Genomic DNA, 27,035 nt, shown 5'->3' on the forward strand with positions numbered 1-27,035 from the left:
GGAGCTTGAGAAATTAGAGGCTAGCATCAAGGGGCTTGTGTAGATCTGGAATCTACATCAGTTTGGGCACATCTCAGAGGTAAGGAGCCATTATCTTAAGCTATTTCCTTTTTGGTTCATCCTTGGTGGTTGATTTGGAGTTCCTTAGCTTGTTTGAGATCTATTTCGGGTTTGGAGTTTAGATCTGAGGTTGCTACTCCAGATCTAGACTTGTGATGGCCTAGAATGTCATAAAGCTCCTGTCTAAGAGTTGTTGGTGAAGCCCCCTAGTCCTTAACCCTAGCCCTAATGTGTTTTGGGCCTATATCTCCTTGGTTTCACGTAAAGTTTGCAACTTTATGTGAGGGTTAGACTGTAGAAGAGCGGATCTATGGATTGCAGCCCCTGCATGGCTCAAAAAGCCATTGTATGGATTGAGAACTGGAGAGACTCGGCGAGTCACATGGGTGTACTCGACGAGTTGTATGAACATGTGCATGGACTCGACGAGTTGGAAGAACAACTCGGCGAGTCTGTTGAAGATTGCCTTGGACTCGGCGAGTCTGTTCTTAGACTCGACGAGTCTGGTCGCGGAACCCTAACCTCTTCTAGTTAAGCCTCGAATCGGTGAGTCGAGGGACGACTATGTGAGTTGAGCAGGATGGGACTCGGAGATCGTTCGACTCGACGAGTCTTGGGGCGACTCGGCAAGTTGAGTCGTGTTATGGGAGTTTCTGAGTATAGAAACTCGACGGGTCGACTCGGCGAGTAGAGTCAACCAGGAAGGTTGACTTTGACTGAGGACTTTGACTTTGACCAAGAGTTGACCAGTTTGACTTCCAAGGGTATTTTGGTAATTTTGGTATTTATGGAATTGGTTCTTTGGTAGTGTTATGTGGTGTTGTTCGTGTCGGTGGTCGGAGCAGCTTGGTCTTATCTCTTCAGTCAGCAATTACAGGTGAGTTATCCTCAATATATCGACAGGGTCTACGGCACCAAGGTCGGCCCTTTATCGGATGGAAATTCGGGTATTGTTTGTTATGTTATTGCTTTGCTAGATCTGCATCCTGGTATTTAGGATGTTGTTATGTTAGTGACCTGGTTAAGGTCGGTACCCGGAATATAGGGTAATGTTATGCTAGTGACCGGTTAGGTCGGAATCCTGGTTAGGATGTTGATATGCTATGTGATCTGTTAGACTGTTTGTCTAGTTAAGGATCTGTTATGTGATTAATTGTTTTATGTGTACATGGTTGTTTGATGGGGGTTGGTTTGAGGCGGGTCTTGCTCTATGCTGTAGGCCAACATACCCAGGGCGGACCGGATATTCCGAAGGCCCAGCGAGTGGTCCGGATAGGCTGAAGGCCCCAAGAGGGCGGACCAGACGTGTCAAGGCTCGGAGAGTGGACCAGGCCGACTGAAGGCCCGGTGTGGGCGGACCAGTCATACTGTAGACTCAGAGAGTGGACCAGGTGGATTGAAGGCCCGGTGCGGGTGGACCAATCACACTATAGACTCGATGTATATGGCTAGACTCGGAGGATGGACCAGGTGGATTGAAGGCCCGGTGCGGGCGGACCAGTCACACAGTAGACCCGATGTGCATGGCTGTTCTATTTGTGATATGTTATGAGTATGTTTATGTGCGGTTGGTATTTTGGGGGTAACTCACTAAGCTTCCGGGCTTACAATTTCAGTGTATTGTTTCTGGTACTTCAGGAGATCGTGGCAAGGCTAAGGCGTGATCGTACCGCTCCTCATGTCTTATGATTTATGTGATATGGTTCTGGGGGATACTCTGATGTTTAAACTATTTTGAAAACGAGATGTATGAACTTAATGGTTTTTGAATGAATTAAAATGTTTTAAGTTGGTTGAAATTTTTGGTCGTTATAGTAAAACTATAAATATTAAGGGTATATTACAATTATATATAATTAAAGTTATATAGACTTCGAATATGTGATTTAGCTTCATTTCTTGTTCCTTGTTTGGTTGTGGATTTAGAGCCGTGTCATTTAATAGAAGGTCGAGTATACCCAAGTTATATATAATTAGTATACACTTTATAGTTATAGTAATACCTAGAACAAGTCATACATAATACTTTACTTGTTAACTGTAGGTCTTTCTCGTAGAAACTTATATCCTTAATCAATTGTTACTAACTATATTTTATATCTCTTATCCCTATTCTCGCTTAGATAACAATGGCTGGATTTCACTTACCTGGAGACCCGTATTTTCCCGGTCATGAACAAGATGCAGAACCAGAAGAAAATCACGAAATTCCCTTAGATGATGATTTTGCAGAAAATTTTCCTGAAGACAATGATTCCGAATCAGAAGCCTATAATCCACCACCAGTAGCCCAAAATCCTAACCCTCGTCCGGCTTTCCAAGGCCCAACGCCTCTGTGGGTGGAAAGTTTGGATACATGGAGTCAAGAGCAGGTTCAACCTATGTCATACAACGGAGACAGAAGCTTCTACAACCTGAGCGAAGGAGGCTCGGCAGACAGAGTCCTGCCAATTCTGGTCCGCAGGGTTGCTCGAAATGAAATTCAGGGTAGGACAGCCATCAACCAAATCAGGGAAGTTGATGCCAATGCGGTAGTTAATACAATCTGCATTCGTCGTCTTGAATATGCTCGCGAGAGAGCTACAAGGGATGATGAGTCTCTGCTACAAGAGTTAGGTGTAACTCGAGCTGAAGTCATAGAACTCCGAGCACGTCTGACAGTGTATGAAAGACATCTGCTTGTTGTGGAGCGTCAGTTGGATGGGCTGAGGTTTCGTCCAAATGATACCCGTCGCCAGTAGGAGATGCTCTACTCGCTTCCTATTCACTCTTTTGGTTATAGTTAAGTCTACGGATAGGTTCTAGCGTTATTTTTCATGTATTTCAGTAAGACCACGAAAATTTTATTTTTCGGTAGGTCTGTATGATGTCGATGTTTTTCCCAGAATTTGGTGTATTGTAGACCTGTTTAGGGTCAAGTTTTCCAGACTTTATGTACTCAATATGCCAATTTAATCGACATGCATTTTCATAATCTTTGAAAAATAACCATTCAATTTCATATCATTCTGTTACAAGTTGTACTTGTCGTAGACTTCTATTTTCAATTCATTACAAGATTCATGTTGAACTATATGTTTTAGTTCAGAGATATCAAAATTCATATTCACTCTTGATATCTTACCATCTTTGTATCTTTTGAATTTTATAGAAAGAGATGCCTCCTCGTAGAAATCCGAGACATAACACTGTTAACGAAGTGCCGGTGCCACCTCCGCCACCACCTCCTCAGTTTGACCCCGGTATGTTCCAAGCGGCGGTCATGGCGGTTGTAGCTGCTGCCATGTCTCATATCAATACTCCTGGTGCTAGTGGGTCGGGAGCTGGTGCACATCCTTCTAACCATGGTGATAGTCATGGGCACTCGCGAGAGTGCACTTATAAAGATTTTTCTAATGCCAAACCCATGACCTTTAATGGAACTGGAGGAGTTATGGCATTAAGACAGTGGATAGAAAAGACAGAAGCAATTTTCGAAATCTGCTCCTGTCCTGAGAGCAGCAAGGTCAAATTCGCTGCTTGTACCTTTTCGGAAAGAGCTTTAACATGGTGGAATGGCCATGTTAAGTCACTTACTCTGGTAGTGGCTAACTCGATAAGCTGGGAGAACTTCAAAGCCATGTTAATGCGGGAATATTGTCCACGAGGGGAAGTTCAGAAACTCGAGCAGGAGCTCTAGGGTCTTACAATGGTTGGTTCTGACATATCAACCTATACTAGTAGATTCTGTGATCTGGCAATTCTATGCCCGGATATGGTTGCTCTGGAGAGCAAGAAGATTGAGAGATATATTTGGGGACTGTCGCCCCAAATTCAGTCAAGTGTGTTAGCTTCGAGGCTTGTTACTTTTGACAGTGCCAAAGAGCTGGCACAATCTCTTATCGACCACGGAGCCCATCAACACTCAGTGGTTGATACACCAGAACAACCGAAGGGAAACAACAACAACAATGACAACAATAACAACAAGAAGAAGGGTAGGAACAAGAGGAAGGGAAAGTTTTCACAGGATTCCTCAAAGAAGCAACAGCTAGTTACAGTCAATGCTGCTATTGTACCTACTACTGTTCCTGTTAACCCAGCACCAGCCAAGCCTTATGCTGGTAATATCCCCAAGTGCAACAAATGCAATTATCACCATAATGGTAATTGCCGAGAAATACAGTGTCGTAACCGCAATAGAAATGGCATACTGCCTGATTCTGTAGAGCACCACCCCAACCACTTAACCAAGTACCTGCTGCTGGAGTAGGTCAAGTGTGCTACAATTGTGGTGAAGTGGGGCATTTCAAGAAAGATTGTCCTAAAGCTGGAAATGCTGGTGGAGTTGGGATAGTTTTAGCCTTGGGTCACGAAGAATCAGAGGCAAACCCAGCTGTAGTCACAGGTATGTTCCTTCTCAACAACACTTATGCATGCATTCTATTTGATTGTGGTGCTGAGAATAGCTTTGTGAGCCATAATGTCAAACAATTGCTAAATCAAAACTCCCAACCACTAAAAGAAACATTCATAGTTGAAATGGCTAACGGTAAATCCGAATCCACCAACGATATATACATAGGATGTACTCTTACCTTGAGTAACTTTTCTTTCCCAATAGATCTTATGCCGGTCTCTATCAAAAGTTTCGACGTCATAATAGGTATGGATTGGTTGTGTCCTAACCATGCTGATATCCTATGCTATGAAAGAGCCATTCGTCTGAACTTGCCAACTAACGAAACTCTTGTTATTTACGGCGACAAACTCGGAACGAATCTCCAGATCATTTATTGCATCAAGGCACAGAAGTACCTTCGTAAAGAGTACTGTGCTTTCTTAGCTCATGTGGTAGACAAAAAGCAAGAAGTGAAAGATATCGCGAAAATTCCTGAAGTCTGCAACTTTATCGACATTTTTCCCGATGATCTTCCAGGAGTGCCTCCTGAACGACAAGTAGAATTCCGAATCCACTTAATTCCAGGGGCTACCCCTGTAGCAAAATCTCCCTATCGTCTTGCATCTTCTGAAATGCAGGAATTATCCAGCCAGCTTAACGAACTCCTTAGCAAAGGTTTCATAAGACCAAGCTTCTCACCCTGGGGAGCATCGGTTTTGTTCGTGAAGAAGAAGGATGGATCATTCCGTATGTGCATAGACTACCGCGAGCTGAATAAACTTACCATTAAGAATCGATACCCTCTGCCTCGCATTGATGATCTGTTCGACCAACTTCAAGGTGCGAGCTCCTTCTCAAAAATAGACTTAAGATTCGGGTATCACTAGTTACGGATTTTGGAGGATGACATTCCCAAAACCGCATTCAGAACTCGTTATGGTCATTATGAGTTTGTAGTGATGCCATTCGGATTGACGAATGCACCTGCTGTGTTCATCGATCTAATGAACAAATTGTTTCGTCCATTCTTGGACAAATTCGGCATAGTCTTTATTGACGATATTCTTATCTACTCAAGAAGTGAAGAGGAACATGGCCAACATCTTCGTCAAGTATTGCAAACTCTTAGGTCAGAGAAACTCTATGCGAAGTTTTCAAAGTGTGAATTTTGGATCAGGAAGGTTGAATTCCTAGGTCACGTGGTCATTTCAAAAGGAATACACGTTGACCCTTCCAAAATTAAGGCAATTGAAAACAGGTCAGCACCCAAAACACCTACAGAAATCCATCAATTCTTAGGTCTTGCTGGCTATTATAGCAGATTCATCCAGAATTTCTCTCGAATAGCTAAACCTCTTACCACCCTGACGCAAAAGGGTGTAACTTTTAGCTGGGGAGAAAAGCAAGAAACAACTTTCCAAATGCTGAAGAGAGCTTTGTGTAGTGCACCAATCCTTTCTCTTCCTGAAGGGACAGAGGATTTCGTAGTGTATTGTGATGCTTCTAAGCAAGGGCTTGGATGTGTTCTTATGCAAAGAGGAAAGGTTATATCCTATGCCTCAAGACAGCTAAAGACACATGAAGTCAACTATACAACACATGACCTTGAACTAGGAGCTGTGGTATTTGCTCTGAAGATCTGGAGACATTACTTATATGGCACGAAATGCACAATATTCACGGACCATAAAAGTCTCCAACAGATCTTCGATCAGAAAGAGCTGAACATGAGACAACGACGATGGGTGGAGCTACTGAACGACTACGATTGTGAGATTCTTTATCACCCTGGTAAAGCTAACGTAGTAGCTGACACCCTAAGCAGAAAAGAATACTCGGGACACCGAGTAAAGTCGTTGACCATGACAATCCATTCACATCTGTCCACACAGATCAGAGAGGCTCAACTCGAGGCCTTAAAACCTGAAAACGTGGCAAGTGAAACCTTAAGAGGAATGGATAAAACTTCAGAGTCAGGGATGATGGAGTCAATTGTTTCATGAACCGAATCTGGACACCAAATTTGGTGGTTACAGGGACGTAGTCATGAATGAAGCACACAAAACCCGATACTCCATTCATCCAGGTTCAGACAAAATGTACCTGGACCTCAAGAAACTATACCGGTGGCCAAACATGAAGGCCGAAATTGCTACCTTCGTGGGCAAGTGCCTTACTTGTGCCAAAGTTAAGGTAGAATACCGAAAACCTTCAAGTTTATTGCAACAACCTAAAATCCCTGAATGGAAGTGGGAGCGGATTACAATGGATTTCATAACCAAGTTACCCAAGACATCGGGGGGTTATGATACTATTTGGGTAATCGTCGATAGATTAACCAAATCCGCACACTTCTTACCAATCAAAGAGACAGATAAGATGGAAAATCTAAACAGAACTTACCTCAAAGAAATCGTTAGACTGTATGGTGTTCCAATATCTATTATTTCTGACCGAGATAGTAGATTCACTTCTCGTCTCTGGCAATCTTTACGAAAATCTTTGGGAACTAGGTTGGACATGAGCACAACCTACCATCCACAAACTGACGGACAAAGTGAGAGAACAATTCAAACTTTAGAAGATATGTTGCGAGCTTGCGTGATAGACTTTGGTAAGGCATGGGATACTCATTTACCCCTTGTCAAATTCTCTTACAACAACAGTTATCACACTAGCATAAAAAGGCTGCTCCTTTCGAAGCTCTCTATGGCCGCAAGTGCAGATCGCCTCTGTGCTGGGCTGAAGTGGGTGACACGCAGCTGGCTAGAAGTCAAGTTCCTGACGGTGCTCTCACTGGTCCAGAAATCATTCGCGAAACCACGGAGAAAATCGTACAAATCCGGGAGCGACTTAAAGCTTCCAGAGATAGACAGAAAACCGACAAAAGAAGAAAACCTTTGGAGTTCCAGGTTAGTGACCGCGTCATGTTGAAGGTCTCACCCTGGAAGGGCATGATACGCTTTGGAAAGCGTGACAAGTTAAATCCAAGGTACATAGGACCATTCAAGATTCTTGCTAGAATCGGTCCAGTGGCTTACAAACTCCGACTACCTCAAGAACTAAGTAACATACATCATGTTTTCCACGTCTCGAACTTGAAAAAGTGTCTGTCCGATGAGACTCTTGTTATCCAACTCGAAGAAATTGAGATCGACGAGAGCCTCAACTTCATGGAAGAACCAGTATAGATCATCGACCGAGAGGTCAAGCAAACAAAGCAAAGTCATATTCCTATAGTGAAGGTTCGCTGGAATGCCAAGCGGGGACCTGAATTCACTTGGGAACGCGAGGATCAAATGAAACTGAAATATCCTCATCTATTTGCTTAGTTATTTTTAATTACTTAATTGCTTAAACTCTAATTTCGGGACGAAATTCTTTTTAACAGGAGGGATAATGTGACAACCCGAAATTTCTATCTTGTACAGTCTTTCAAATTCAATCATAATCAGATTTATTTTTGCTATCGTTTAGCATTGTTCAGGGTCTGTTTGAGTGTTCTAAGCCTAGTACATTCAAAGTTTGGGTCTAAGGATGAGTTATCTTAAGTTCGTAGTATAGCATTCGGGCCAACCACTGCGTATAAAGGAGTGTACGGCCGTACACATGTGTACATCCGTACACATGAGTGTACAACCGTACACATGGGTGTACGACCGTACACCCAAGTGTGGCCATGAACCCAAACATATATATATATATATATATATATATATATATATATATATATATATATATATATATATATATATATATATATATATATATATATATATATATATATATGTGTGTATATATATATATATATATATATATATATATATATATATATATATATGTTTTTCCTTCATTTCCTCACACTTTTCACACTTTCACCTCAAGAAAATCCGATTCTCTCTCAAAGTTCATCAAGTTCTTCACTCTAATCTTCAAAGATGTAAGTATTCCTTCCATTTAATTGTTGATACATGGCTTTATCTACTGAAGATCCATGTTTTCATCCATAAAAAGTTCTCTTTTGGTTAGATCTTCATATCTTCATCCATTTCACCAAGAACACACACTTGTTCTTGAGCCTTGAATTCCTTAGAAGACCCTCAAAAATGTGAGTATTCCTTCTATAATCTAGTTAGACATGTTAATCACTTGATTCAAAGCCTTAAAACATCATCTAACTCAAGATCATCAAGGGTGTACGGCCGTACACACCTGGTGTGGCCGTACACACCTCAAAACCCTCCCAAAATGATAGTTTTGGCCATTCTCTTGTTGTACAATTGTCACATTAGTTGCCCCAAAGGATCAAACACCCATTTTTGCACACTTCATCCATGAGTGTACGGCCGTACACTCCCTGGCCGTACACCCATGGTCGTACACTCAAAGGGCCGTCTACATCATGGCCGTACACTCCCTTAAGTGACCATATACACCCCTTAAGTGAATCACATGTGATTCTAACACTTGGTCCAAGTGATTCCTAGTCCCTAAGATGGTTTCTTAGCATAATTAGTTGTATAAGCATTAATTATATTCATATATGTGTCATTATATGCTATTAGGATCAGTTTGTGCTCAAGACGTCACTTGACACTTAGCATCCTACACCGATCTTGCATTTGAATAACTTACTACAGGTGAGTTCATACCCTCGTATTTTCATAGTTTTTACTGTTTTAAGGGGGGGGGAATACAAGTCTAACACAAAGTATTTGTGTTATAAACAAGTGATTTCAAATATCTTATCAAAATGGATTTCAGTTATCATCAAATCAAATGGTTTTCAATGTTTGTTTCAAAACGACATCAAGTCACCAAAATGGATTTCAAAATATAAAACTTCTTATAAATGTTTTTATAAACTTATATTTCTCCCAAAAATCATACTAGTGTACATATATTTATATAAATAAGATTTAAAAGGCTTAGGATTGATAACCCACTTTGGTTCCTTTTCCTTGTTTGGATGTGGGATTACAAGTATCAGTTGTTTGTCTGAGTGTCGTTTAAATTTTACTTATATATATTTGTATATGTATACAAGTATAAAAGTTAGTTCATTAAGTTCAATTACCCTTTGTAACATGTTGAGCAAAGGGTTACATACATGAATACTCGTTATCAAATCAAAAAGTACATATAAATTATAAAAAGTATAATTTATGATTCATAGAACATTAATTCACGATTCAAGTATACTAGAGTACACTGTTTTACAAGAACAAAGGTTTGATTCAAAACTATCCATGAGTATACATTCTTTCAGATACATGCTAAGAATACTAATTCAAGAACATACTATCAATCATTTATTTCAGAATGATTGGGTTTTCATAACTATTATACAAGTAACGTTTTTATGCTTTTATGAGTCAAGTAGTACAGGTTGTTTAGTTCATTTTAAACAACACAGTTAAAGTCTTGACATTATAACGAAAATCTCCAGCAGGGGATCGAAACAATGTGTGTATAGATCTATATTGGGATTGACAACCCCGCACTCGGACTGCTACCTACAGTCAGGCATACACGCCTGTCAGTGACAAATTGTTATCAACAACTTTCAGCGCATTCATAGCGTTGGGTTAGGCCATCTAGTCAGTATGGTTATAATAACTCATTAAAAATATTAACAATACGTTAGTGTATAATTAACTAAACTTAAGTACATTTTCAAAGTACTAGTTCACAAGATACAGTTTACAAGATACAATTTACAAGATACAATTTACAAGTTACAGTTTATAGTATTACATTATAGTTTGATGTAACTAAAACTACTTTTCGTATACAGCAGAAAATATAGAATTTTCTGGAAACAGTTTACATATTCAAGAAACAGAAAACATTCTTTCCAACATAAATACTTATGCACTCACTCAACTATATGTTGATACTCTCTTTCCAAATTACTTGTATTCTCAGGGAACCAGTAGACAAGTATACCCCGAGCTTTTGAGAAGATGGAGCTATTTATATCTTGTCTTCTTCTTTTGTACAACTATTTTGTTTCAGTATACTATGATGAAAAACATGTAAATACTTATACTCTGATTACTATAATGCATGTGTTGTGATACTACAAATGAAGTCCTCCACCCCCGGACGTTTCCGCCGTCTGGTTTGGGGTGTGACAGTTACACCCAACGTAAGCTGCCCATCCCCAAAACTCCATTAAGAGCTTAATCTATTAATCCCTTCCGCCCAAAACTCAAATCCAAGTCCGAAATGATGTTCTAAGTCATAAAGTTTCCAACTTTATGACGTTTCATGGCTATAAAGTGTCCAATCCCAAAAAACCTAACTCGTTAACCCATTAAGACTTCCTAGTTCATGCATGAAAGGATAATAATGACCAAGAACCCATTTTTATGACTCAATCTACTCCAAAACCTCTAAAAGGACAACTCACGAAGTCTAGAGTAGACCATACTCAAGAACACCAAACAAAAGGGACCAAAATGCATGAAACTTAACAACAACAAGAACTAAGAGCAATATTCATCAAGGTCATAGCTTTTTACCTCCATATTATCTGAGGGGGAGGTACTTCTGGATCTAAGCTCCCTTTGAGTCCCCAACATGATTCCACCACCTTCCCCTTCCTTCAAGGACACCAAAAACACACATACATAAGGTCAAAATGTCTACACAAGAGGTTAGGGTTTGTAAAGGTTGAGATGAGTGATGGAGGCAGGTGTAAGGAAAGGTCTTGAGGCTATAGAGGGGATTAAATAGTGCACAACTCCAAACATTAGGATTTTATTCTAGTCCGAGTACGCCTATCGTACACTAGGAGTACGCCCAACGTACTCCAAAATGATGACGTTTTCTTCCATGGACCTTACACCCACCGTACTCATGCAGGGCACTTTTCTTCCTTAAGTGCCACATGGGACCAATTCACAAACAAAACTCATTCCAAAGGTCAAAATGCAAACAATTCCCATACTAAGGGGCTAAAAGGTAAATGCTTGAAAATCAAGATGTTACACATTAGTTGTTAAAATATTAAATTTTGGTTTTGGATGGTTTTTTTTTTCATTATATGCCTTTTTCCCTCACATACAAAATCGAATGTACTTACTATTTTGTAACATTTAGGTCTATGTTTCAAATATTTTCAAAACGGATATTCAACTCTTTCAATCCAAGAAAATTGAATCTTAGTCCCAATAGATTGGAAATATTTAAAAGAGGTTGGTTATTAGAACACTCAATACAAACAATAAACAACGAAATTCCAACTTATTTATTTCAAGATTCCGTTCCTCCAAATTTTGGACATATGCACTTCTTATAGTTCTACACACTCTTAACCTCCTCCTAACGATCACCATATCGTACAAAGCTCCATTTATTATTCTATCTAGCTTTTTTTTACGACGTATTATCATCTTAGAGTCTTTGGATACATATCATATTAAAACACCTCACCTATTGCAACAGATAACCATTCCCCCGTTTCTGCTTGTGTCTATATTGGACCGTCTACCAATCATAGAGGTTGTCCTTGCTTGGATCTCGTCACTCAAATATTCTCATTTCCCGACATATACTCTATGATAAATATCATTTTTTATTCACTAAATTTCATGTTGTTACCTTTATATCCAAGTATGACTCACTCATCCCTGTGCTCCTCTTATTTATCTTCCAAATCCCTTGTCCAACATCGAGTCTACTACCGGTAAGTAATCTACATCACCACTTTGGTTGACACAACCGACGTCTTAAATTCCACTTACTCTCCTCCCTAATCTACAATCGTAGCTTCCACCATTTCGGATACTCGCAGTCATCCTATCACCACTTGCTCTCAGATTGGTTCTCCAAAACCACATCAAATCCTTAATCTCTATGTCAGCTATGATATTTCTCTTATTCCCCAAACTACTGCTCAAGTCATGTGTGATCTTCATTGGAGGCATGTTATGGATAATGGGATTTTTTTTACTTTTCTTCCAACCATATATGGATCTTGTTCCTCATCCCAAATGGCAACATAATTGGATGGAGATGGCTATATCGTCAAATTTTTTTCTGGTAAAGAAAACTTGACCGTTATAAAGGTCTCTTAGTTGCTCATGGTTTCTCTTAACAACCTTCTTGGACTGTGATGACACCTTCAACCTTCATCAAAACAATCACTATTTTTAACATGCTTAACGTTTCCATATCATAAAATTGGCATATACATCAACTTGATGTCAAAAATGAATTTCTATATGGTGATTGTACTAAGGAGGTTTATATGAAACAAACCTTTAGGTATGTTCATCCTCGCTATCCCGATTACGTGTGTCGGATTTGCAAGGCCCTTACGATCTTGTAAAGGCACCTTGTGTCTGGTACCAATCTTTTTCATATATATCACATATATTTTCTTTCATAACAATCGCTCAAACAACTCCCTAGTAAACTATTATCATGGATTTGAGACTATTTATCCTTTCTTATACGTTGATGATATCATTATTACTATATCTACTTTGTCTTTATTATGAAGGTTATTTCCTATTTATCTTCTGAGTTCTTCTTGACAGAGTTAGGACCTCTTTATTCTTCATCGACATCACTACTACTCGAACTATAAAGGGGCATTTCCCATCCCAAACTACTTTTACCAAAGAAATTGTCTCACCCAGACATGTCCACTTGCAATCCATGTAGTACTCCAACGAACATCAAGCCTCACTTTCCTTTGATGGTACAACTATGGATGACCTTATTTTATATAAAAGCCCTTTGGAAGCCTTACAATATTTGACTTTCTCTCATCATGATCTTTTTTATGCGATTCAACAAATTTTTCTCTTTATGAATGATCCTTGCGAACCGCATTTTCTTTCCCTAAAGTGCATTATGTGATATTGTTAGGGTACTTTATCGCATAGTCTATGTATTCGTCTGTCATATGTTGATCGTTTGCTCTCTTGTTCTGATATTGATTGGGCTATTTGTCCCATACATGTCGGTCAACATCCAAATTCTACATGTATCTTGGTGATAATCTTGTCTCTTGGTCTTCACCGTCATGGCCCAGTCTAGTGTCGAAGCCGAGTACAGGGGTAGCTTATGTTGTTGTCGGAGCCGCAGGCTACGAAACCTTTTACTTAAATTATATTGTCCTTTCTCTTTGTTACAATTGTATTTTGTGACAATATGAGTGTTATGTACTCAACTTGTAACCTAAGCGCAACACCGAAGAACTAAATACATGAAAATAGATTTATATTTTTTTTTGTGGAACGAGTTGCCTTGGACCATTTGTACGCCTTGCATGTTTCATCTGCTCATCGGTTTGCAAATATATTTACAAACAAACTTCCTACACAATTATTTATGTACTCACGAAATAATTTAAACATAGGTGAACCTTCCATTCAAATTGTGAGGACTATTTAATATTACAACTTGTTTCTTATATTCATATTATGTATAATCTAGGGTTCCCTTACATAAATATTTATAGTTTCTACTTTCTACATCATAACCATTTTACTATTGCACCAAATTTACAAAATTAATAAAAAAAGTATTCGACCAAATTATGCATGTCCTTTTGGAGACTCCAATGCCAGTCCCTCCAAAACTGAGTGGGGCAGCTTCACTTGTCAGGGCCACTACATCGTACTATATTATACACAACTAGATGTCTAGATGAAAAAAAAAAGTCGCCTTCTAAAAAAGTCAAACTCAAAGCCTTACATTTAAAATCGAATCCAACAACGTAACACACTGTAGTAGGGCCTAACCTGATATGCAGATCAACAAATTCATGACACATCAACAACAACTTGTCCTTAAACTACTCCATTTTATATGTCCAACACAAGGTACAACCACACACAACATACTAATGTCATTGTCTACATCACCAACAACCTAAGTAGAGATTAAGGTAACTTATAGGCAACCTAACTCGGATTCAAAATTCATCTTTAGATACATTGTGAAACCAATTAACTTAACTGAAAAACATATATTGAACGACGTATAAAATCTTGTTTTTAATATTCTTCGATTATCTTTTAGTCTTTTAATCCTTAATAATGGTGGACCCCTAGTCCAAGTAACCCGATAAGGATGACCCAGGCCCATATCTGAGCACGATCACATGAACTGTCCAGTCTCTTGTAAAATCTGGCCAGAATACATATTGTACGAGTACGACTTTTATAACTGTCAAGTATATTTTTATTTCTCAAAAGAGAAACCACACAAAACATAAGTACAAACAAAATACAAACTTCTCACTTGTGAAGATATGCACGCTGAACACCTACCTTTCTTATCATAACACCTAAAATATTATATCTCTAAATACCCATATCATTTTTTTTTCTTCACAAAATGGGCCTATAATTTTAAGGCGTTGTGCAAAAAGAAAAAAAAAATAGGCCCTAAAATTAATTTATAATTCAATAATTGTTATAAAATTAATCATAACAAAATTTGTCACTCATCGCTAATACTAATATACATAAAAAAATAAAAAAAAATCTGGCCCCCTAAATGACACAGTCCTGTACGGTGGCACACCTCAAACACCTGCAAAATATAGTTAGTTACCAACAAAAAAACAGGCATTTTTTAACAACTACAACATTTAAGCATGCAAAGGTGGCAATATAAACCACAAAGAAATCCCTTTAGAGGTCAGAATGGATTATGATATCAACAAAAATAAAAAGGAAACTAATCGTACCAAATAAACACAAGCATTTCAGCATATCTGATTTTCTGATCATCCTAAAATAGATGTTCATGTCGATTTTTATCCCATGGGTAGATTTCCATTTTTCTTACCTTTGTTGGCCATACCAAGAGTATTTTACACATATTCTACTCTCCATAACTTTCACAAATATCTCCATTTGCAAGTATTCTTCCTTTTTTTACATGACAACATAATTTTTGTAGTAATCATTACAACTTTTGTGTTTGACACAAAATGGTGAGAAAGTCCACACATTATATATATGTTGGTTTATTAAGAACCATATCATTATTTTTGTAAGCGTGTGATGGAGAATCATTTTGGACACTTTTAACATAACAATAATTTACATCGTATTTTCAGCAAAGTTGATACTTTTGGTAAATTATTGACCTCCACACCGAACTATGGAAAGTTCACACATTATATATGTGGATTTATTAAGAGCCACAAGTATTTAGAATGATTGATCTCTACAGTGAGATATTAACCTAGTAGTTGTACGTACTACCCTTTGTTTTTTGCTAGTCATATTAGATGCGGCTTTAGGGTGAGAGACTAAGGTGCTGTTTGTTTTGGAAGTGGTTAAATGTCTTTTGTCTTTTTCCATGTTTGCGGAAGAAGCCGTGCACTTGAGAAACATCTACTCGCCGGAAGGGAAAAGTGCTCAAAAAGTACTATTGACGCCACAACCTGCAATAGAACTGATAAAACATAGATGAGAATCAGCCATGAAAAGAGCTACAACAATGTTAGTGTGAGTTCACTAATTATAAATGTTGGGGTTTGTTAAATTCCTTGAGATGATGTGAATCAGATCCATATATAGAATGAACATTATATCATAAATCAACAAATACAAATACATTAGAAAGACAAACTAAATCGATATCATTTTGAACTGAAGAATGAAGATTCCATTAGAATCAACAATATTAATAAATTTCAGATAGTTCCTATAATGTTTCAAATGATTTAGTAGCCACAACTAAACTCATTGTTCAAACGTAGTCTAGATGAAAAGCATGATACACTTGTCATCCAAAACAAAATTCATTGCCACATTTTGTCGAACAAGCTGTGTGTATGAAAGAATATGATAAAAACTTTTGACAAAAGTGTTTGGAGCAACATAATGTATAACATATTCAATACGATTCTAGATGGAGTTTACCAAATGAAATCCGATTCATCAGATAGTTACCTCGATCAAGCGGGAATATATAATAGATTCAGTTTTAATCAATGTGATTTCAGTAGCATTAGATAGTAGCAGCAGCTATGCAACAATTTTGGAGGATTTGAATCGATTTTAAAGAAGCAACATGGAACGATCTAACAGGTGTTTCTACACGTATGTTCTTGACTGAAATTGAAGCCATAAACTTCGTATCATGCATAACTGATACGATCCAGGAACCCATCCCGTCCTAGTAACCCAATAACCAGGCCCGGCCTTGATGGGTACGTATCCGCACAGGCCCAAAAATTAAGGGCCGAGTTTTGTGACTTTGTCAAAATTATCTTGTTAATAGTTTATATATATTACAGTTTAACGGAAAAGTTTGGCAATTGACAAATATTGTTTAGTTCAGTTGTTCAAGAGGCAGAGTTTAGTTCCAATCTACCTGAGCTCGATTTAGCATCTACAACATTTTTTAATTCTTATTAGGCTAAGGGAAGTAGTAACACTCCTAACACATTGTCACCTTAGTTTTGAGTGTCATCACATTTTTGACAATTTAGCACTTAATCTTAACATTTCGTAGAAAGTGGTAACACTCCTAGCATTCCATTTTTTTATTTTATTTTTTCTAATTTAATTAAATTACTTTATTTTAATATACAAATATTTTTTGTGCACAAATATTAAACAAATATTATTTTTCTAAACCACAAACAACTAATATAATATAAATTATATTTATAGGGGTTGGATTGAATATTTTAATTTTTATTTTATAAAAACGTTTTTTTAAATAAAAGTTGGTGTAACGAGATGAAATCCAAACAAAGATATCCGAGCGACTTACGATCAGGCAATGACGGATAAATCGTTGGTGATACTAGCATATATCTTTCTTGTCAACTCGATATCTACTCATTTTTTATTAGATTATAGTGTCATCAAATTGCTTACGCTGGGGTAAATATTTTATCCATTCCCTATTAGACATACAACCAACTCGAAGCGGAAAATATTGGATAGTAGAAATTAGAAAATATTGTGGTAATCAAAAGATTAAAAGTTCACAAATCACAACATAACATGAATGTAAATGGGCTAGCATGCTAGTATTTTGTCCAAATATCGGCCTATCCTACGATAAGAACGAGGCATATGTTTTCTCGGACTACAAATGCATTGCAATTTGATCGTAGGGTTTACAATCTCTCTTTGTCGGCTGCTCAGCGGAACAAAGAGCAACAGTTGTCGCCGATCGAAGTAGCTGATCTGAGGTTTGTACCGTCATGATTTCTTATTCATAGAACACTTAAATTGATCAAACAATTTGCAATCCGGTCCAACAAGATGCGACTAATCACAATGCTTCCTACACATGCTTCTTTGTTTCTCTCTCTTCTCGCCAAAGACACATGAGTCCCAGTTGGTGACCCCTCTAGTGAGTGCTGGGAGGCGGTGATTCAAGATTGCTAGTGAGCCTAGCGAGGCCGGTGGCGACCTCCACTCTGCTTAGTTTTACAAGATCAGTCCTTTTCATTTTAAATCCAAGATACACAACCTCTGGTTTATTCTACAATTTTCACAATCTACCCTTCCGTTTAACTCTTTGTCAAATCAGTTTTTAAAAGTTCCATAGTTAACCCTAAATTTGTATTTGTGTGTTTGATATGATAATTGAGATGTGAATCCGACCCATCAAAGAACACGACTATTGCATGGCAATAGTGACAAAGTCTTTAGTTAGTAATAACTAATAGACAAAACTGCAAAAATGGTCCATGTGGTTTGCATTTTTTGAGGTTTAGTCCAAACCTCGACTTTTTTGGCTTCGTGGTCCTTTTAAGCTAGTTTCGTTGCGGATTTGGTCCCTCAGTAAACTGAAATGACTTTAATACTCGTGGGTTATTTATTTTCTATTGTTCTTTCATTTTTTTAAAATCTAATACTTATTTATTTATTTAAACAAAAAAAATATATGGGCCCACATCTCTCTTTCACTCACTCACACACACACACACACTCTCTCTCTCTCTCTCTCTCTCTGTGTGTGTGTGTGTGTATGTGTGTGTCTTGAAAAAGTGTGACATCCCCATTTTCACGGCCAGAAAAGACCAATTTTGTTTATGCTTTATAGAAATCAGAGTACCTCTTTTAATAAAAATGTTGCGGAATTTTTTCCCAGAAAATCATGATAAATACGTTATCAAAGCATTTCCGAAGAAATGTATTTTTATCCATTTTAAAACATTTGGGATGTCATCGTCAATACATAAACATAAGCATAAACAGAACTTACATTCATTTACACTAGTGATCTACACCTCTTTAATCTCTCAGTGTAATGTAACTTCGTATCGGCACCTGTGATTCAAATAAGCTTGAGTGGGTCAAGTTGGGAAACCTGGTGAGTACATAGGGTTTTCAACCCACAATAATATAATTATTATGTTTAAACATCAAACAATCAACCCAATTACCCATCCCCATTATCTTCTTTACTCTTAAGGATCTACCCTAAGAATCATCTATCCTGCATTCGTTCATTTCGAAACCCATTGCTTCTAGGGTTTATATGATAGGCACTAAGTCCATAGCTGCCAATGCTTATTCGTAAAGCACTAATTCCATAGCTGCTAAGGTTCATTCATCGGGTACTAAATCCATAACTACCAGTGTTCGGCTAATAGGTACTAAATCCATAGCTACCAACGTTTATTTAACACGTACTAAGTCCATAGCTACCAACGTTTATCTAACAGGTACTAAGTCCATAGCTACCAATGTTTATTCGATTGGCACTAAGTCCATAGATGTCGATGTTATTTGTTAGGCACTAAGTCTATAGCCTACAATGTTCACTCATATCATCTTTCATCTCTCATCATTCATCTACCCATGTTTTACCCAACATATTCGTAGATATAAAATACATATACAGTTTAAATTATTTAAAACATGTATAAAATCGTTCATCCAGCATAGAAAGAAAGTATTCAAATAATATGCACACATAGCACGTAATTTATATAAAATACTTCATATCTATGTGTAAGATGAAAGTAACTATGCACTCACCTGATAAGGTGGAGATTCGGTACTCGGACAACGATTCGTTTACTTAAAACAGCTTCTTTCGACAAAACCTAGTATCATTACCACTAGAGTTTAGTTTAAGGTTCGACGAGACTAATTAATAGTCTGGCTATTATTACTATTTTATAAGCGTTAAACAATACTCTTCACCCACTATGTACAGACAGGGCCAGACATGGAACACTGGAGGGCAGCATCATTTTGGCATAAAGCACTTCTGAATCCAACAACCCAAGCGACCCTCCAAACCAGATTCCCCGTACCGCGAGTGGTTAAAAAGATATTATAAAGACACTTATATAACTCATAATAATAGCCCAAATAATTATTAAAAGGTCCTAATAACATTACTATATTGAAACATAAGTTGTACTAAAGATAGGGTAGGCGTAGCTTACTTACAGCGGGTTTTTCTCAAAACTGGGCTTCGCTTGGAGCAACGTTTCTAAGCCGAAAGGCTCTTTTCTCGGGGCTTCGGGAGCCTCAGGGATTCCTTCGGGTGCTAGGAGGTTTACCTAGACTTTAGGGGGCTTAAGAGGAGCTAGAGAGAGGTTCTAGAGAGAGAAAGAGAAGTTGGAAGGTGTGAGAAATGAGGGTGCCCTGACACTCTATTTATAGGCTGGAAATCACCAAAACTCGTTGATTTGGCCTCCAACTCGTCGAGTTCCAGGCTAGGTGTCACCATCTGGTGTCTAGCCTTGGGGAGGAAGCAACGGCCACGATTTCGCCACGTCACCCGATTTCGCACAGCAGCCTCCCGACTTAGAAAAATCATAACTCTCGCATGCGAGCTCCGTTTTCGACGTTATTTATATCCACGCGTAGGCAAAAACAAGATCTACAACTTTCATTTTGACTCCGTCGGCTAATTCCAATCTTAAATTTAAAAGTGGGAGGAGATTAGACTGTTAAATGACCGCGAAGAATTCGTAACCCCTTCATACGGACTCCGTTTTCGTCTGTCTTTTTATCGTTGAGTTCCTATTAATGAGATCTTCAACTCTCATCTAGGTCGCATAGGCCAAAAACCGCACGAACTAAAATTCGAGTTTCGGGTTGTGCACTGCTATGCCAAATCTTAGAAAATTCATAACTTCCTCATACGAAGTCAGATTTGGGCGTTCTTTTTTTGTTTGTTCTCGGTTTAACGTATTCTACAAATTTCTTTTATATTACTAAGGTTAAAATGTCTTCTATCATAAATTCACTATTTACGTCTCCCTGTGCCGTGCCGGTTTTGCCGTAAAACTTCGACGGGTCATAATTTCTTCGTTATAACTCGGATTTCGGCGTTCTTTATATGTACGGAACCCTTGTAACATATACTACCACTTGGTTAAGATTAATCCTTCTAAATAATCTTCCATCAAAAAGTCATTTTTGACGCTTATTTTCTTTAAATTGACTAGCCCGAATCTGCAGACGTTACAAAAAGAAAGTCAAATCCCCCCACCCACTTCTTCGTCTTCCCGATCCGATTAAGCACACATACACACTTCTAAATCATATGAACACATGGAGTTTTCATATGCGACAAGACTCGTCTTCTTCTTAGGCCTTATCTGTAATCTGGAGGGTATGGAAGATCTGTTCCATGTCATATTTGTAGGGAATCTTTACGCTCAATCCCAAATTTCTATGCTTTCTCTCACTTCCAACGTTCTCCTTCTCCGACTGATCCATTCTTGGTTTGTTCTAAATCATAAAAGCACACTCGGTTTTACATAAAAACACACGCCAGATGAACCAAAATGAAGATGAACGCAAGATATCTAAAAAACATGAAACTAAATGTTCAAGAACTCAAGAACTTGAATTCGAGATGTTTGTTCTTCAAGGATTTTGTAGATTTCGACTTTGATCATAAACATAAAACACACACACACAACCCAAATCTAAGGTGGAATGCCACCTCTCTCACCATCTCTCTTACAGATAGGGTTTTAGATATTGAAACCAAAACGAAACCCCATCAATCTGCTGTTGCCGCCATTCTGATGAATGCTAAGGTTTCTGAATACATTGATGTTCAGAAAAGAGGGCCTCCACAACTGTGATCGCAAGTTGTTTCCTTCGTGATCATATTCTTGCCGCCGTCTCAAAATCTCAGATCCATGGAAAAGCAAACCAGCAAAAAAGTGTTTGCCAACGGGATCCAGTTCTTTTGGAATGGAATCACGAATTCCAATTCTGTTGGAATGGAATCATGAATTCTAATTCTGTTGGAATGGAGTATGGATATGAATTCCAATTCTGTTGGAATGGAATCATGAATTCTAATTCTGTTGTAATTCTTAACAATTGTTACCTGTATTCTATAAGAAATAATGTATTTTTTGTTTTTATTCTTCAATTGATTGTTCAAAAATTTGTTGTTCTACAAGAAGTTTTTAAAGTCATGATCAAGAAATAGGTTCAAGAATATTTTTATATTTATAGTTCAAGAATATTTTTATTTTTAAATATACTTATAAACATATTCTGTCAGAATTAAAAGAATTAAAATTCGTAAAATCGGGTTTTTAAAATTAATAGAATCTATGATCCCTTAAAATATGCAATTTTCCTTTATTAAATGTATATTAATTGACTAAAATACCATTGTAATTAAATTAGATGATATTTTTCAATTATATTTAATTCAATAATATGTATTAATCACAATAACCTAAGCATATATATATATATATATATATATATATATATATATATATATATATATATATATATATATATATATATATATATATATATATATATATATATATCGTTGAATCTGCAATAGTTTCACATCCAACCAAGTGTGCCTTTTTACAATAGAAACAACGAATTAAATCTACAATATAATTTAAAATACATGGCTCACTAGTTTTTCACATCGAAGGTTTGGATAATAGATAGCTTCCAACAGAGTTGATCAAGCTAGAAGGAAAACTTGGTGATGATGCATTTCATAATACCGTTAAGCAGACAAAGTTTCAACTAATATGACATGTGTAAAAATTGCTAAAAAACAACATGATTTGATTTCAAAATTATATTTGACAGATAAAATGCAATGCCTTTCTTAAAAAAATATAAATGAAAGTCAAACAAATTTCTAACTAGAAGTTCGAAAAAAGTTAATTTAATTCACTAATTCGGGCATATTAGTACGATGCACCACTATCTTTTACCAAATCAAACATAATTTCATTTTGATTGTAATGCCAGGTTTGATTATTTCAATTGAAACTCAAACATAATGCCCTAAGAGCCTAAAACAAAATTATAAGTGAAAGCGAAATTGTCTACCGTGCTAAACATATCTTTCTATCTGATTACAAATGAAACGAGGATTAAAACTCTCAAAGTTAAATCCATATTATCATGTATTATCGTCATTTCTCAAATCTTCAAATGATTCAAACCTTGAAGTTTCAACGCAAATTGAAGATATACCTCATAACCGAATCAGGGGACTGAGAACTAGATTAGTTTTTTGCACCTGAAAGGGCCGATGAAGGATTAAATGATTTCTATTGAAAAATCAAACGGATTTTCAATGATATACATTATCAAACTATATTTGAGAACTCATAAATTTAGATTTTTTTCCTTCTAACTGTATTGATACTTGATAACCGACTACTTCGATTTTCCTTTGTATATTTACCATTATTGAGAAGCAAATTAATATACAGAATTGGATTTGAACCTATAAATATAAGAAAATATTCATAACCTGGACCTACCCACACTCAAGATTCCGATGACTTGATGAGATGTGCTCGTGTCCTCATCTTTTACTCTCCCGACTTCTCGTCTTCTACTCTTCTCCATACTAACATTTTAAATCAAAAGCCAATCAAAGAAAGAATGAAAGAGACTCCTCGATCTAGGTGTGTTGTGACCGTTTCGTTTACCGATACATAAAAGCATGTGGCGTGTTTGTATCTTTTACAACATCTGACTGGAATTATTTTGCTGGCTGGACTTACTTTGTTTGCTAGCTCATTAAACTTGTCCCAAACAAAAGATGAACACTTAACATACATAGAAAATCTGATGCCCCTCAGCTCATTGTTGCACTGGGCCTTGGCCCAACTCACCTTCCCCTTGGGCTGGCCCCGGTCATCTCTAACCGACCTTATCATTGGTGCTTTCATCATACCTCCAAATATGATTATCCAATCCTTGAAGAGTCCATGGATGGCAGATAACGTTAACAAACTCGTAATTTCAGTCGCCGCCAATACCGACAAAAACCAATATGCTCAAACATCCTCCCAAAACCAACTTGACATTGTCAAGCAACTTCCCACCGATACGAACAACCCCCCTCCCTTATATATGATACCCAAATTTGGCCACCAAAAATCAAAACAAATGCATCCACTACTGTTTGACCACCACCCCACTGCCTACCCTAACTATGGATAGACGTGACAATTCATGTATTTGTGTCATGAAAACGTGTCAGCCACAAATTTGACACTATGAATACACGAAAAATTAGCTTTATCTTAATTTTCAAGATGTATTCGTGTCGTTTCGTGTCGTGTCATGTCGTGTCGTGTTACTCACAGATTCGTGTATTAGTGTATCAAATTCTTGGTTCACATATGGACCCTAAACTACAATCCTTACACTTCAACTATAACCATGTATTCAAAACCCCTACTTCACTCCCACCACCAACATCCCATGACACCATATATGTTGGAAACAAACCACAAACAACACAGAATTTGCAGGAGGAGTTTAACATAAAATAATGAAGAAGAAGGGTTGCCTTATACATAAAACACAATTCTTTATTGATTACCGCAATAAGCAAACATTACATTGACAAATATATATATATATATATATATATATATATATATATATATATATATATATATATATATATATATATATATATATATATATATATATATATATATAGACCTACGTGTAACTGTATAATGACAGTCAATATCCCAACCAATGCACCGATTCAAACCAACACAATTGTTCAAACTAATCGGTCTAGAAGCATATCATAAACAATGATAATAAATAATGTTTTAATAGATAATTACAAACCAACTCTTGTCTAGCTTATATCTTTCAACACGCCCCATAGCTTCTAATTCATCACATAAAACATCATCAAAAATATTGCCCATAATCTTTTCATCTGGTATAACATCATACTTGTTTAATGAAACAAAACAATCATCCACAAAGTCTTTATCATATTCTTCAATCATCAAAAACATAGTCTCCCTAGACTCTTTCATGAACTTGGCATCTTCTTGACTCTCATCTTGTTGCTTCTTCCTGCAAAACCTCATTATATGACCATAATTGTGACAATAATAACATTGTTTTTCTGAAAAATGTATTCTTTTTCCTTTGAAGGATCCTTCTCCCTTGGAAGTTCCTCCATTATGATTATCCTTGTTTTTATCTTCACCAAAATCCTTTCTAGGTTCCTTCCCTTTCCATTCATTGAAACTTGAAATGCTTGTTCCATTGGGGAATCATCAAATTGCCTCATTCTCAATTCATGGGATTGAAACGTATCCACTAAACTTTCCAAAGATAATGTTTCTAAATCCTTTGATTCCTCTGTAGCAACCACAATGTATTAAAAATTTATTGCTAAGCTTCTCAACATTTTTTAAACAATCCTTTTATCATCAATATCTTCTCCATTTAATCTGATTTGATTTGTTAACAAAACAATTCTGTTGTAGTAGTCCTCAACAGACCATTCTCTTCACCCATCCTCCTCGTCAAAAAGAAAGACAGCATGTGGCGAGTCTTTTCCGACTATCATGACCTTAATGTTATCACATTAAGTAACTGTTTTCCCATACCCATGATTGATGAACTCCTCAATGAACTTCATAGTGTACGAGTATTTTCTAAGATAGACTGATGTATTAATTTTATACTACTAGTTTTAAATTTATAATCCTATAAAATATAAACCAGTTAAAACACAATACGTAGTGTAACTAGTCGTGTAATAGAATAGTTAAGGTAACTAGGGTGTTCAGGGAACATGAATTTCAATGAAAATAATGCTACTAATTAAACTAAGAAATGACTAGAAATTGGGGGTTTTATCTGATTTTGAAAGTTCAAAAAAACTTAAATTATCAATTAACAATTAAAACTAGAAAAGATTACTTAGACTAAAGCAAACAAAATAGAAACAATTTTAAACCAATACTAAAGAGTACTTTGGTTTAGCTTCGAATTCCCTATCCCATATGGTTGATTTTTTATCACTAGTACAGGGTTATGGCATCATTTTTCGAAAACCGGATGGTCTCGGTTTTTATATTTCTCATCACTAAAGGTCATAAAGTAATTCACATGATTGTTTCCATGACATTTTACTAAAAATGAGTCACCATTGCTAATCAAATTCAGACATTAACATCAGTTTTACATAAAAAAGCGACAAGTCGTGCAACGACCGAAAACGGTGGCCAAAAGTCCTCTTTACTACCTTGTATCGGTTATTAAGCGAGGAATAAAGTGTTGAAGTTTCATTTGAAGTGATTAAATCTTATATTGAAATTTTTAACATGAAAAAACCCATCACAAGTGCAACGACCGAAAACGGTAGCCAAATATCATATTTTATAACGGTTTTTATGTTATATGTACCTTTACCTTCGACAAACACGTTTTTTGACTTATTAACTTTTCAAAAAGCCATAAGTCAACAAGTTGTTTTTAAATGAAATACCGAACACCCTAGCTTGAAGTCAAATAATAAATTAACCATTACAATTGTGAGAATAGGAATATAAACATGACCGAAAAATTAAAACACATGCATTTTTATTACAATAAGGTATTTAGCTGCATTAATTTACATATGCATTTTTACATTCGTGTGTCCAAAAGTCAACAATGTTCACGATAATATTTATAAACGGTGACTATAAGTGAACATTTATGAATTTATTGGAAAAAACACATCACTATAAGCGTATTATTCATGACGGTTATCAAAATAAAATAGATACATATCAAAAAACACCCCTACCATATAATTACGAGTTTGACCTATAATAATGGGGTTTCATGCGTTATACTCTGTAACGTCCCAAAATTTAAGTTTAAAATTTTCAATTTTTATAATAATAAAACCATCATCCAAAATGTTTTCATAAAACCATAATAAAATCATAGCATGTCAAAATCATCCAAATACATCAGAGTCAAATAAAAATGCAGAATAATATGGCGTGTGCGATGCGATCATCCCGAGATCTTCCCTTTCGATCCGGAAGTACCTGAAATATAAACTGAAAACGTAAGCACGAAACTTAGTGAGTTCCCCAAAATACCGCATACCATATATATATCTGCCAGCTCAAGGCTGTTCCGGGTCTGTTTAACCCCGTGACTATTTCACCCCCAAGTCTATTTCAACTCATACGTCGGCCCAAGCCATACCGGGTCTATATCAAACCCGAGTATATTTCACCCCGAGTCTATTTCAACTCATATGTCAACACAAGGTTGTACCGGTTCTATTTCATCCCACATACATATAGAAAACATGCACACAAGCATATAACACATACAACAGGAAT

The sequence above is a fragment of the Lactuca virosa genome, chromosome 3 (genome assembly GCF_052849685.1).
Source record: "Lactuca virosa cultivar CGN04683 chromosome 3, Lactuca_virosa_CGN04683_v6, whole genome shotgun sequence".
Lineage (NCBI taxonomy): Eukaryota > Viridiplantae > Streptophyta > Magnoliopsida > Asterales > Asteraceae > Lactuca > Lactuca virosa.